Genomic DNA, 13,115 nt, shown 5'->3' with positions numbered 1-13,115 from the left:
CGGCCGGATGGTCGGTGGTCCGCCTCCAAAGATTAAGTTAGTACTGTATTAAGAGTAAAACGTACGATAATAAAGCTATCTGCTCGGATTCGAAGCTCGGGTATTGTGCATTCTATTTCTTGAGAACGACAGCTCTGTAATAATTGTTGATGTTATGTCCTAGGTTAATTGATTACCTGCCCCATAAATGAGGGGATTATCCCTATTTATAGGGTCTTTTGGGGAAGTGTGCCCTCCCTAGGGTTTGATGACCTAGGGATTAGGGCACGCCGTTTTACGGCGCCTCAAAATTTGGGCCTTTGAAGGTCGCCATTTCAGAGGAGATATCTGAGTGACACATGTCGCACATCCTAAGAGACCATTTGGGCATCTCTTAGGGGACACGTGTTTCTCTCTCATTGGTCCACTTGGGATCATCAAATACCCCAAATTAGGGTTGTATCTTCCTGACACGTGTCCCCATCTGGAAGGTCCAAGGTGGCACCCCTTCTATTGACATGTGTCAGGTTCTTATTGGGCCACTTGGCCGATTATAAAATACCCAAAACATTTTCCCCTCACAGGGGTCACGCGCTTGGCACGTGATGCCTGTGACAAGTGTCAGGCTATGAATGGCCAAAAAACTTACTATTTCTGTTTTGTTTTAAGGTTTTACCCTAGAATATTTTACCCCCCCCCCTATAAATAGAAGGGTTGACCTCCCTTGCATCCACATTTGCGTGAATCTTTGGGAGAATCTTTCAATTTGACTTGCAAGGACTTTGACTTCACAAGCATCCGATAGACGGCCATCCTAGTTCGCCTGCTCAACAGACGCCCCAGACCGACACCTCTTGTTACCTTCTTCTAAGGAATCCGCTTGATCCCTTTTTTACTTATTTTCTTTGCATTTTTTCTCTTTATCAAAAATGGTTTCCCAAACGCACCCGGCACGACCTAGATTAGTGATCAGCCGGTCACCGGGGACGGCTGAATCTAGAACTAGGAGTGTCGAATGCTCGTTCGAGAACTTTCCTTTAAGTACTTCTCCAAATCCGACAGTATCTATGCCCCTGCAGGACACGATGGCAAGGAGATATAGGACGGATGGTTCTTGGTACCATTCGGACAGTGAGACTGTTTTTTCTAACAGTTCCATTAGGGAGCCTGTCTTTGAAATAAGTAGGGAACCCCCTAGCACCGTCAGCACTTCTGATTACTTATTCTTGGAGGAGTGTGACGAAGAATATGAGAACCCCAATCCGAGTGGATCAGTGCCGGATGATGAGCTGGGGAAGGACACTATTGGTTCTAGCCAGCGGGCTCCCAGCTCCGAAGAGAACTCTGATGACTCAGAGGAGGCGCAATCAAACCTTAAAGCTGCCAGAGAGTCCCTCTCCATTGAGAAGGCAGAGGGCTGGGAGGAGACGTTTGCTTCTTAGCGGCATGAACGTGCACCTTATTAACTGCACGTCCCCGAAGGCAGGCGGAAGATCATGAAGGATGATCTTCCAAAGTTTCTTTCTACCCATGTCATGGGACTTGGGTTCCTTCTGTCCGTGCCGGATGCTAAAGACACGGTCACCTGGCCTGAGATGGCCCGCTATGGTGACCAGTGCTTCGGCTGCTACGAGGCGACCATCCAGGCAGGAATTCGCTTCCCTCTCCATCCGGCTGTGGAGAGGATCTTGGACGGATACCAGCTGAGTATCTGGAAACTAGCCCCAAAATCTTGGGTCAATATTTTAGGCTACGTTTCTGCCTGTGAGATGCTGGAGGTGGAGAACAGCTTCGAGGCGTTTGCTCACATACATTACTTGAGAAGGACTCTAAATCCAAGCGGGATCGACTGGTTTAGTCTGACCAGCCATACCCGTTATATGATGACGCTGGGGAAAGAGAAAAATGGAAGCATTAGATAACTAAATTTCACATAGTCTCTTCCCTAGACCTCCGAAGAAACAAGTTGTACAACCGCTGGACTTAGTATCCGTTCCTCTTGACTGAGAATAAAGCCCTTCCGCCTGTTCCCAGGCGAGCACAAGAGGAGATTTTTTATCAGGGCCTTTTTACTCTTGTCGTCTGAATGAGCAACGAGATGGGGGTCAAGTAAGTCACCCCCAAAAGTTATATTCCCACATTCGAGTGGCTCTTGGACAAGACGTACTTGGTCGTTTGCGGCCTTAGTAATGAGATGCCGAGAGGTAAATGGCCGCATGAATTTATTAGCTTTGCTACCCACATTGTTTCTTATTTTTTCATTGCTAATGCTTTTTGTTGTTTTTTGCAGACAAATTAATGGCAAAGCTTCCCTCTCACAAGAATCCGGCTATCTCTGACGCTTTCTACCGCTTGAACCTTAAGCAAGCGGAATGAACAGCCGCCAGGCGACACTTCTAAGGTAACGAACTGTTCAGCTCTTGCAAAATTTCTTCAATGAAATACTTAGTGAAATTTGTTTCAAGGTCTGACACTTAGATTTCTTTTAAAGGTGGCTCATCAAATCCTGCCCCCCTCTTCTCAACCGGATCCCAAACTACGCAAGCAGTCGGCTGGTAATGTTTCCCAGAATAGCAGGAAACACATCGCCACTAAGACTCAGAAGAGAACATGCACCTCTCCCCCTAACCAAACTCCAACAAAGCCGGACGCTCAACGAGTGTCGAAGAGTGGCAAACAACAACTCACCACTGCTAGTGACACAGCAGGCGGCAGCGAGGCCGTAGGGGGAGAAGGAGGTAAATCCTCCGACCATCCGACCATGCGCTTTCTGAAGTGCAATTTTCTTCAAAAAGTCTTAACTTAGTTGTATTTGTATTGACAGATGCTCTAGTGAGGCCAATTGTCCTTCAGATGGCCAAGCGGATGCTCAAGACGCTTGATCTTGAGGACAAGGCTGCCGTCAGAAGGGTCGGCACCCTTGACCTTGATGGCATACTAGCACTTCTTTGCGAAGTAAAACTTCATCTTATACCCTTGTTAATATTTTTTGCTGAATGCTTTCTAATGAATTTCCTTGCTTTGGACGACTGCAGGCTATGCTACACGTGAGCGGTCATAAAGGGCCACTCAATGAGAAGACCAGGGAGGTAAAGGCAGCGAATGCTCGGGCCACCTCTACTCTGGACAAAGCTCAGCTTGAGATTTCTCAAGATGATATTCTGACACTTGATATGTTGTATTCCCAAGCTTCAGCAAATCTGCAAAACCAACAGAACTTGGACGCAGCAAAGCAGCGGGTGAAGGAGTTCCAGGAGCAGGTCAAGGGCCTTGAGGAGAAGCTGAAGACTCTCAAGGAGGCGGAATCCAAGGCATCTAACTTTGAGGAGATGGTCAAGAGACTCCGAGGGCGGCTGAGCAACCAAGAAACCAAACTCCGGACCAAGTATAGCTCCTTGATGGAGGAGGAGAAATAAGCCTTGGTCAAACAAATGATGGACGATAATGAGGTCATCATTCGTGCGGACTGGGTAACTTTGCAGTCATCTGCTGAATATCATACTTAGAAGGCCCAATTTGATAAGGCAAATGACGAGTTCAATGCTCAACTCCTCAGGGAAGCTCAAGAGGCGACCGAGAAGGAAGCGGCTGCCAAGAATGTCTCCGAGGAGTCCAGCTCATCAGGCGGCTCGTCTTCTGGGGACGAAGAGGATGATCAGGAGGGGGATAAGGAGGCCAAGGAGCATGAGCCAGAGGACAAGGCGGATGCCAATGCTGAGAAGCTCCCCTGATCTTTAAGCTTAATGTTTTTTCAATCTGCGGCCGAATGGCCATTTAATCTGCTTCTCCGGCCTGCGTGCCGATTAATCAATGTATCTTTTACCGACCAAGGGGTCGGGTAATTTGACAATTCCTGGCTTTGCCAGTTAACAATTGCAATCGTCAATTTTGATGGTTGTTATTTTTATTAGGCATCCGGTCGTTTGATCAGTTTTATTTATATTGAAATTTATGCTTTAAAAATTTTCAAAGATTTCAATATTCATGCATAGAACTTTGGCTAAGTATTTTAATCTGTATAGTATGCGAATGTTCTTGTCCCTGGCCGGATGTCGCTTGGTTTCGGTTGAATGGATTGATTGACTTAGAAATTTTTATACTTTAAAGAGTATGAATGGTCTGAGTCAATCAATCACTATGGTGATTGCCCCAAACCAAGTAGCAGACGGCCACATAGAGCAGATGGTTCTGTAAATGCATCCGGCCAAAGGCCTCGAGTAGTATGGAAAAATTGCTAAGTCTTTTAACTTAACATTTTAAATTAGGACATATTGGTCCGCCTGCCTTGCCCCATAACAAGGACAAGCGGTGAGGTAGCCTCTAATCTTGAAACAGTAGCCGGCATATGTATGTACTAGAACAGGCGGAAAACTCGGTGCTTTTTAGATTTGAAGTTAGATTAAATCAAACGACTGCGAGCGCTGCCTTAGCACATTCGGTAGGGCCGCTTGTTGTTTTCGTAGAGCAATGTTCCACCCAAATGGGAGATGCTTCTCCTCGATGATTTGCCCGAATGGACATCGCCGGTTGCTTGACTCATGTTATAGCAGACATTCGTACTCATGTTGGAGCAAACGATAGTTTATATAATATTCATCCAGCCATTAGCCTCAATTAGAGAATTGAATAGCCAATAAGTCATTAACTTAGCTTAAAATAAAAGATAACTAGCTGCTAAGTTAAAAGCTTATTTTTTAATCAGGCCATTGGCCTTTAGTTACTTGCACGTTAGCTACTAAGTTATTAACTTAGCTTAGGGATAAGTTTTTGGTCGACTGCTTTAGTGCAGTAGGGTTCTTTTTTGGGCGTCTGCTATTTGGGCAAACGGTCCCGAAATTATATTTAGATTAAGAATGTACTTAGTCGTCTGCCTATTGGGAAGGCGGTAGCTCGCAGAATCTCGTCGTTGGTCGTCTACACATTGTGCAGGTGATACTCAAACGTCGCTATTAAAAAATTGTGTCCGCCTGGACATTGTGTAGGAAGTACCATAGAGGGTACGCAGGATCCGCCAGCACATAGTTCAGGCGCCATCCTTCATTGTTATGAGCCTGGTCCTTCTGCAATTTGTGCAGCTGGAAAAAGAAAAGAAAATAAAGACAAGTATGAAATGAAGGCAAAATTTCATTAACAAGTAAAAAAACTTTACAAAATTTCAAAAGTAATACTTCTTCAGGTTATCTACATTTCAGGTTCTGGGTAGCCTCCTACCGTCTGGTGTTTCTAGGCGGTAGGTGCCGCCTCTTACTTCTTCATAGATTCGGTAGGGGCCTTCCCAATTTGGGTTTAACTTCCTTGATAATTCGCCCTACCGACTGCCTCCATTTTCCGTATTACAAAGTCCCCAACTTTTAAAAGACGTTTGTGTACTCTTTTGTTGTATGCTCGAGTCATTCTCAGACGGTAGATCTCATGGCGCAAGGCAGCATTGCCCCTGTGCTCTGGCAGTGAATCTAATGTCAGGCGCATGGCCTCCTAGTTTGCCTCTTCATCATATAGCATAATCCGAAGAGACGACTCATAGTGTTCAATAGGCAAGACAACTTCTGCCCCGTACGCCGTGAGGAATAGGGTTTCTCCAGTTGCCCCTTTTGCTGGTGTTCTGATGGCCCACAGGACGTGTGGTAATTCATCCGCCCATAGGCCGCCCGCTCTCTCAATTTTCTTTTCTATGTCGTCTGAGATTAATTTTTTGAAGGCTTCAACTTGGTCCTTCGTTTAGGGTCGGCCGACTGATGCAGAATAATTGGAGATCCCTTGATCTCCCAACCAAGTCTTCAAGTGAGGAGTCTCAAACTATGGACCATTGTCAAAAACCATAGACGTAGGCACCCCGAAATGAGTGATGATATTCTTCCAAATGAAGGAAATCACGTCCTTTGTCTTGATGTTTTTGACCGCCTCTACATTTACCCATTTGGTAAAGTAATCCGCAGCCACTAAGATGTACCGTCTGCCGCCTGGAGCGGTCGTATATGGACCCAGAATGTCCATGCCCCATTTAGAAAACGGCACAGGATTGTGGATGGTTGTCAGGTCAATGGGCGGACGATGGATCAGCTTGCCAAACTTTTAACACTTGTCACATTTTTTAACCATCTCCACAGCATCCGACTCTAGGGTAGGCCAGAAGTAACACTAGTAGAAAATAAGTGATGGGAAGCCCCAAAAGGCAAGCGGTTTTAAAAATATGCTTGCCATTCACCCTTTTTTTTAAAAACCTGTAATATGAAATGGCAAGCGGTTTTGGCGCAAACCGCTTGCCAATATGTATAATGACAAGCGGTTTGGGGTTGAACCGCTTGCCATTAGATATATTGGCAAGCGGTTCAACCCCAAACCGCTTGCCAATTAAAAAAAAACCCTAAAACGCGCTTACCCCTCCTCTTTTATTTCTCTTCTCCTTTTTCCTTACCCCGGCTTTCTCTCTCTCCTCTTTCATTTCGGCTGCTCTCTCTCTCTCTCCTCTTTCATTTCGCCCTTTCTACTCTCGTTTTCCTTCTCTCTCCTTTTCCCTCTAATTCGCCCCTTTCTTCTTTCATTTTTCTCTTTTCTTTGTTATTTCTCATCTCATCAAATTTGAACATAACTGGGTATTTTTGAGCTAATTTCGAGGATAACTTCAACCACATTTTGAACAATTTTGAACAATTTCGAGCAAATTCGTGCATGCATGTGAGTGTATAAGTTTTTTAAGTCAAATTCGACCATGAAAGTTCTAGATGTAGAGTTTTTGTGGTCGAATTTGACCTTTAAAACCATAATTTGAAGCCAAAATCGGGTTAGATAGATGGTTTTTTTAATTTTTATTTTGATTTTAGTTTTATTTTTTATTGTAATTTAATTTGGGTTAGGGTCATGGGTGGAGGTCGTGGTGGGTGGGGGTCGTGGGTTGAGGTCGTGGTGGGTGGGGGTCTGGTTGGGTTAGGGTCGTGGGTGGAGGTCGTTGTTTGGGTGGGAATCTGATTTGGTAATTTTCGAGTTTTTTCATATATTATGTTTCTGTATAATTTAAGATCTGAACCCGGTATGTTTGTGTATAATTTTCGAGTTTTTAGCTTTAAAATTTTGTTGTTTATAATTTAAGATCTGATTTTTTTTTTTTACACAAAAGATCTGAAATTAAGTTACTTATTGTTGTTTATTTTTTTAATTTATTGTTTGGCAGATACTGTTAATCAGGATAGGGTGGTGGTGGTGATACGGGTTAAGGTGGTAGGTGGTGGCGGCTGGAGGTGCGTGCGGCTGGAGGTGCGCGTGGCTGGTGGTATGTGCACGGCTGGTGATCAAGAGCAGCATCAGTTGTAATATGCTTGAATTTTTTTTTTATGAAAATGTAATATTACAACAATAAATTAATAAAAACATTAATGTTTTTGCATATATTATGTTTGTGTTTCAATTTAATTGGAAAAACTAATATGTGTGTATATACCTATAATGGGCAGCGGTTTGGCGCCAAAACCGCTGCCCTTTCACTACAAGAACCGCTTGCCATTTAAAAGGCTAATGGCAAGCCCCCCAATGGCATGCGGTTCAGAACGGCTTCCGTTAGGAGGTTTGAACCGCTTGCCATTACGTTTATTCTACTAGTGTAATGCCGCTTGGCCCTGACAGCTAAGGATCTGCCGCCTACATGAGCGGCGCAGTATTCGGCATACAATTCTTCGAGGATTTCTTGCCCTTTTTCTGGGGTCACACACTTCAGAAGAGGCTTCATGAAACATGCTTTGAAGAGCTCTCCTTGCCTTATCTCAAAGTTTGCAGCCCGTTTTTAAAGCATGGCCGCCTCCTGAGGTGAATGGGAGGGTGTTGTCTGTTAGGTATGCCCGGATGCTATCCGTCTAGGTGGAGCTTTGGTCAAGTACTCCAATGGGGTCTTCATCAAACACACTTATCTTTTCCATAACTTCAAGAAGACTGACCGAGGCGTCTCACAGGAGGCGGATGAGGCCAGTTTGGACAGAGCATCTGCCTGATTATTTTTTGATCTGGGAACTTGGCTTAATTTGAAGTCTACAAGTGTCCCATCTTCAGCCTTGACCCCCTTCAATTATTTGATCATAACCGGATGGGTGGCCTCATAGACACCATTGTATGGCTTACAACCAATTGAGAGCAGAGCGGGCGTCAATTCTTGTTGCCCCTACCGCCTTGCACATCACAATGGAGGCTAACAGGGCTTCATACTCGGCCTCATTATTTGAGGCTGGAACTTGAACTATAGTGCATATTCATATTTGTCCCCCTCAGGAGACTTACAAATTACGCCTGCTCCACAGTTGTTCATTGTGGAGCTTCCGTCCACATACACTCTCCTACCTGATTGATATGATCCGGCTCAACCGTCCTTGTCATTTCAACAATAAAAGTCGGCGAATGCTTGCCCCTTTATTGCCTTCCTTAGTTCGAAAGTGATTTCCAATCCCTGTAACTCAATAGCCCATTTGAGCATTTAACCAGAAGACTCTAGGGTTGTCATTGGCCGCTTGATTGGTTGGTCAGTGTAGACCGTGACCGGATGTGCCAAGAAGTATGGTTTCAGCTTCTTGACAGCCATGAAAAGGGCGAGACCAAATTTTTCGACCATGGGGTACCGAAGCTCTACGCTTCTAAGAACGTGGCTAATAAAGTAGACCGGGAGTTGGATGCCGTCTCTTTTAGCTAAGAGTACAGTACTGAGGGCATGATCTAAAACTGCCAAATACATATAGAGCACCACTTTGGGCAAGGGACTGACCAACCTTGGCAAAGAGTGCAGATACGTTTTCAGCTTTTGGAAGGCGGCTTCAGCATCATCGTCCCAATCAAATCTAGTTTTCTTTCTGATCGCCTGGATGAAATAGAGACACTTGTCGCCTGACCGACTGAGAAATCTTCCCAAAGCTGCCAGACAACCGGTTCATTTTTGAACTTCCTTCACAGAACGGGGCGACTACATGTCGATTACTGACGAGGGAAAAACTAGGTTGTTATCTAATCTTCCCTCGGTCAAACAAAATTTATAAACACTTAACAAACCTAAATACGAGTATAGAGGCAAGTCAAGGATCGAACCCAAAGGAACGGTAATGTTCAAGCACTTTCAATTATGCACCTAAGCTAGGTCGAAGACGAAGGTAAAAGAGAATACTAACAACTAACAAAACAAGTAACCAAGGAAACAAAACACTAGGAACGGGGATCAACAAGTAATCATGTCAATTGCAACAATTTGGGAAGAGCATGCCAATCAAAGGATTTGAGGACTAATGATAAGAGCAGTCAATAGGAATCAAAGAGCTATCTCCTAATTGTTAAGCTAGGGTTCACTATGAATAACAAACTAAGAGAATCACAATCAAAACCAATCGATAATTGCAATTCCTAAATCAATTGTTCATGTCATTAGCAATTGCAATGCAATCTAGCATAATTCTCAAGGCCAAATTGAATTACACACATGCAAACCTTCACTAATCACTTTAATCTCAACAATTAATCAACACAATTCCCAAATTAATCACAATTAATCAATCATACAAGTTTCACCCAATTCCTAGCCAAACAACTATTCAAGAATCATCATCTATCAACTAACAACTATGGAAGTCAAGAATCAACAAAATACCAAGAACAATTACACTAATCAAACATCAAATATCAAAATCAAACAAAACAAACATCAAATTAAACAAAGCAATTGAATGAGATAGAGTTTAGAAATGCTCATTGATAATTAAGAAGAACTCCAACACAATTGTCACACTTGCATCTTCAATCTCTCAATCACCATTGAAATTCCTCACTTTCTCTCTCTAAAACTACTCCTAATCTAGCCTAATCTAGAGACCCAGAAACCCACGCCCGCGTAGAAATCGGTCGCGCCCGCGGAGGGGAACGGACACCCCGATAGCCGCGCCCGCGACCCAAGCCCGCGCCCTCGGGACAACCGCGGGTGCTTACTGCCCAAATACGGCAGTTATGGAGCTGCAGCAACCCCGCGCCCGCGGCAGTTTTCCAGGGCCAACTTCAGAAGGCTGTAACTTCTGATCTAAGAATCGTATGAAGGCGTGCACCCGATAAGAGTGCATTTCTCTAAACAAACACAAAAACACGCGAAATAGCCGAGAAATGAATAAAATGATAAGAAAGCCATTAATAGCATGCATTTCTCTAAACAAACACAAAATCACGCGAATCGAGCATTATTCTCTAAAAACACGACATAAACGACTACAAAGGAGCATAGAAATATTAAGAAAACATAGGGTAAAGGTGCCATAAATGGCACGGATCAATTACCTCCTGTATTTTTTCAAGGTTGGCCTCTATCCCCCTTTGGTCAATCAAGAGTCCGAGAAACTTCCCAGACTCAACACCAAAGACACACTTTTTTGGATTAAGCATGACCTTATGCTAACTGAGTGTAGCGAATGTTTCTCGGAGGTTAGACAGGTGATCCGCCTGCTGTTTGGATTTGACTATCATATCATCAATGTATGCCTCTACATTCCTCCCAATTTGATTAATGAAGACTGTATTAATCATTCGCTGGGAAGTAGCAGGCGCATTCTTCAAACCAAACGGCATCACATTGTAATAGAATAACCCTTGTTCAGACGAATGTCGTCTTTTCTTGATCCTTTTTCCACAAGGGAATCTGATGAAAGCCTGAGTAGGTATCCATAAAGCTCATCAGGGCATGTCCGGCTGTAGAGTCGACCATACTATCGATCTTTTGAAGTGGATAACTATCCTTCCGACATGCTCTGTTCAAGTTAGTGTAATCTACACACATGCGCCAGGTGCCATTTGGCTTCTTTACAAGCACCACATTTGCAACCCAATCAAGGAAGCTACATGGCCGAATGAACCCAGCGTCTAACATCTTTTTGACTTCGGCGGCTACCGCTTGACTTCTTTCCTTGCCATGGTTTCTTGTCTTTTCACGAATGGGCTTCTTTTTTGGATCCACAGCGAGTTTTTGGAAAGCAAGATCCGGGCTAATGTCTGGCATCTCTTCCACTTCAAAGGCAAAAATGTCTTTGAATTATTTCAACAGTTGGTGCATACTTGTGCCCAACTTAGCAAAAGCAGCCGTCCTTACCCTAACAGTTCACTCTGGATGGCTATCGTCTAGAGGAATATCAATGTGCTCACTAGCTGGCTGGGGACGAAGATCATCTGACCGTTCCCCAGCCAGTGATTGCTATTACTTTTCATTTTTAACCACCACTAGCGGATTAGGCCTTTTTTTCTTAACGGCTGGTAGGGCCGGATGGTCATCCTTGACCTCATCAAGCTCAATTGACCCTTTGCCCTGACCGATTGTAGCTACCGCAGGCTTGACGTCCGAGAGATAGCATTCTCGAGCCGTCTTTTGGTCCCGTTCAGGGGACAACAGTCCCATCATCCCTCTCATATTTGAAATGCATAAGAGCTGGAATGACTGTTGTCTTGCACCCGATAAGAGTGGGTCGGCCAAGGATGAGGTTGTAGGCTTCCAGTTCCTCGACCACCAAGAGCCGGATGGTCATGTGCCGACCGCTACCTTTTTCTCCCAGTTGGATGGGCAAATCAATGCGTCCGACTGGATGCACAACTCCTCCCCCAAAACCCACAAGAGGGTGGGAGACATTTTTCCTACTATCCGGCCTGTATTTCAGGTTGGATAGACATTTGTAGCTAATGATGTCTGAGGAGCTTCTTGTGTCAATTAAGATGCAAACAACTAATTGGTTGGCCACTGTGCTTTCCATGACCATAGTGTCATCATGCGGCCGACGGACTTTGCCTCTCTCCTTTTTGGTAATGATGACTTCACCTTTTCAGTGATGATGACTTCAGGGAAGGCGGATATGCTAGCCGCCTGTCCCTCATCAATAAAATGGACCATCTTTCTCAGATGATCCTTGTTTCCCCGGATAGTTGGAGCACTACCAGCGAATCCGCCTGCTATCGTATAGATCGGTTCCTCATCTGTTTAAGAGTTAATAGCAGGCTAGGGAGTCTTTTTGCTCGACTTCCTAGGATTCGATTTAGAAGCCACTTTAGACTTCACATAGGATTTCAGCGCTCCTTTGTCGGCCAGACGATCAAGTTCCCGCTTGAGGCTGAAATAGTCGTTGGTGTCATAGTCGACATCCTCATGGTAGTGACAGTGTTTGTTCTTGTTCCTATTTTTAGCGAAACCTTTCATAGGAGTCGGCTTCTCAAGAGTCAGTCGATCCTTAATCTCCATGTGGATGGAGTAGTTGTCCTTGTGGAACTCGTACCTTGGAAAGTACGACTTCCACTCTTTCTTTTTCTTTTAGGCTGGCTAATCAATGTTATCAACCACCCAGATTTGTTTTTTCTTTTTCCTCTCTTCTGGTTTCAGAGTCGGCTGAGCAGGCCGACTCTCCTTCTTTTGGTTAGACTTTTTGGAGTCCGACTGCTTATTAGAGGAGCATAGCTCGGTCGCCTGTATATAAGCGTCCGCCTACGACAAGGCTCCTTGGAGGGTGAAGATTTTTTTGCGGACGAGATCGAACTTGAAAGTTGACCCATCCTTCAGACCTTTGAAAATGTCTGTGAAAGCCACTTCGTCAGACAGTCCTTGTATCTGGATTCTCACCAGATTGAATCTCCTGACGTATGATCGCAACCCTTCTCTATCTCCTTACTGCACATGGCCTAAATTAAGGCTCGTTTTCTTTGCCGGGATGTTTATAGAGAAGTTAGAAGCAAACAAGAATGCAAGCGCCTTGAAGTTTTTTATGTAACCAGCCGGCAGATTGCCAAACCACTGTTGGGCTATGCCCTTCAGGGTGGTTGGGAAGCATTGACACCAAGCGGCATCATCCGACCCCTGTAAGTACATGAGGTGAGTGTATGCCAAGAGGTGGTCTTCAGGGTTGGAAGTACCATCATAGGTTCCAACCATGGCATTTTTAACCTTGGTCGGTTGTTCGACCTCGGATATTTCCCTAGAGAACGCAGAGGGCTGCTCCCCGAGGTTATGTAGCCGCAGCTGCCAGTCCAAAGGCTGATAGTTATATGTCGCTAGTCCTCCGAAGAAGGCAAGTTGTATGTAAGGTAAAACGGGCGGTCTATATAGTGGCTTTGCCACATACTACGCCGAATTGATTAGGTGAGGCCCCGATTGCATGAGG

The sequence above is a fragment of the Chenopodium quinoa genome, unplaced genomic scaffold (assembly GCF_001683475.1).
Source record: "Chenopodium quinoa cultivar QQ74 unplaced genomic scaffold, ASM168347v1, whole genome shotgun sequence".
Lineage (NCBI taxonomy): Eukaryota > Viridiplantae > Streptophyta > Magnoliopsida > Caryophyllales > Amaranthaceae > Chenopodium > Chenopodium quinoa.
This window is presented reverse-complemented; position numbering follows the sequence as displayed.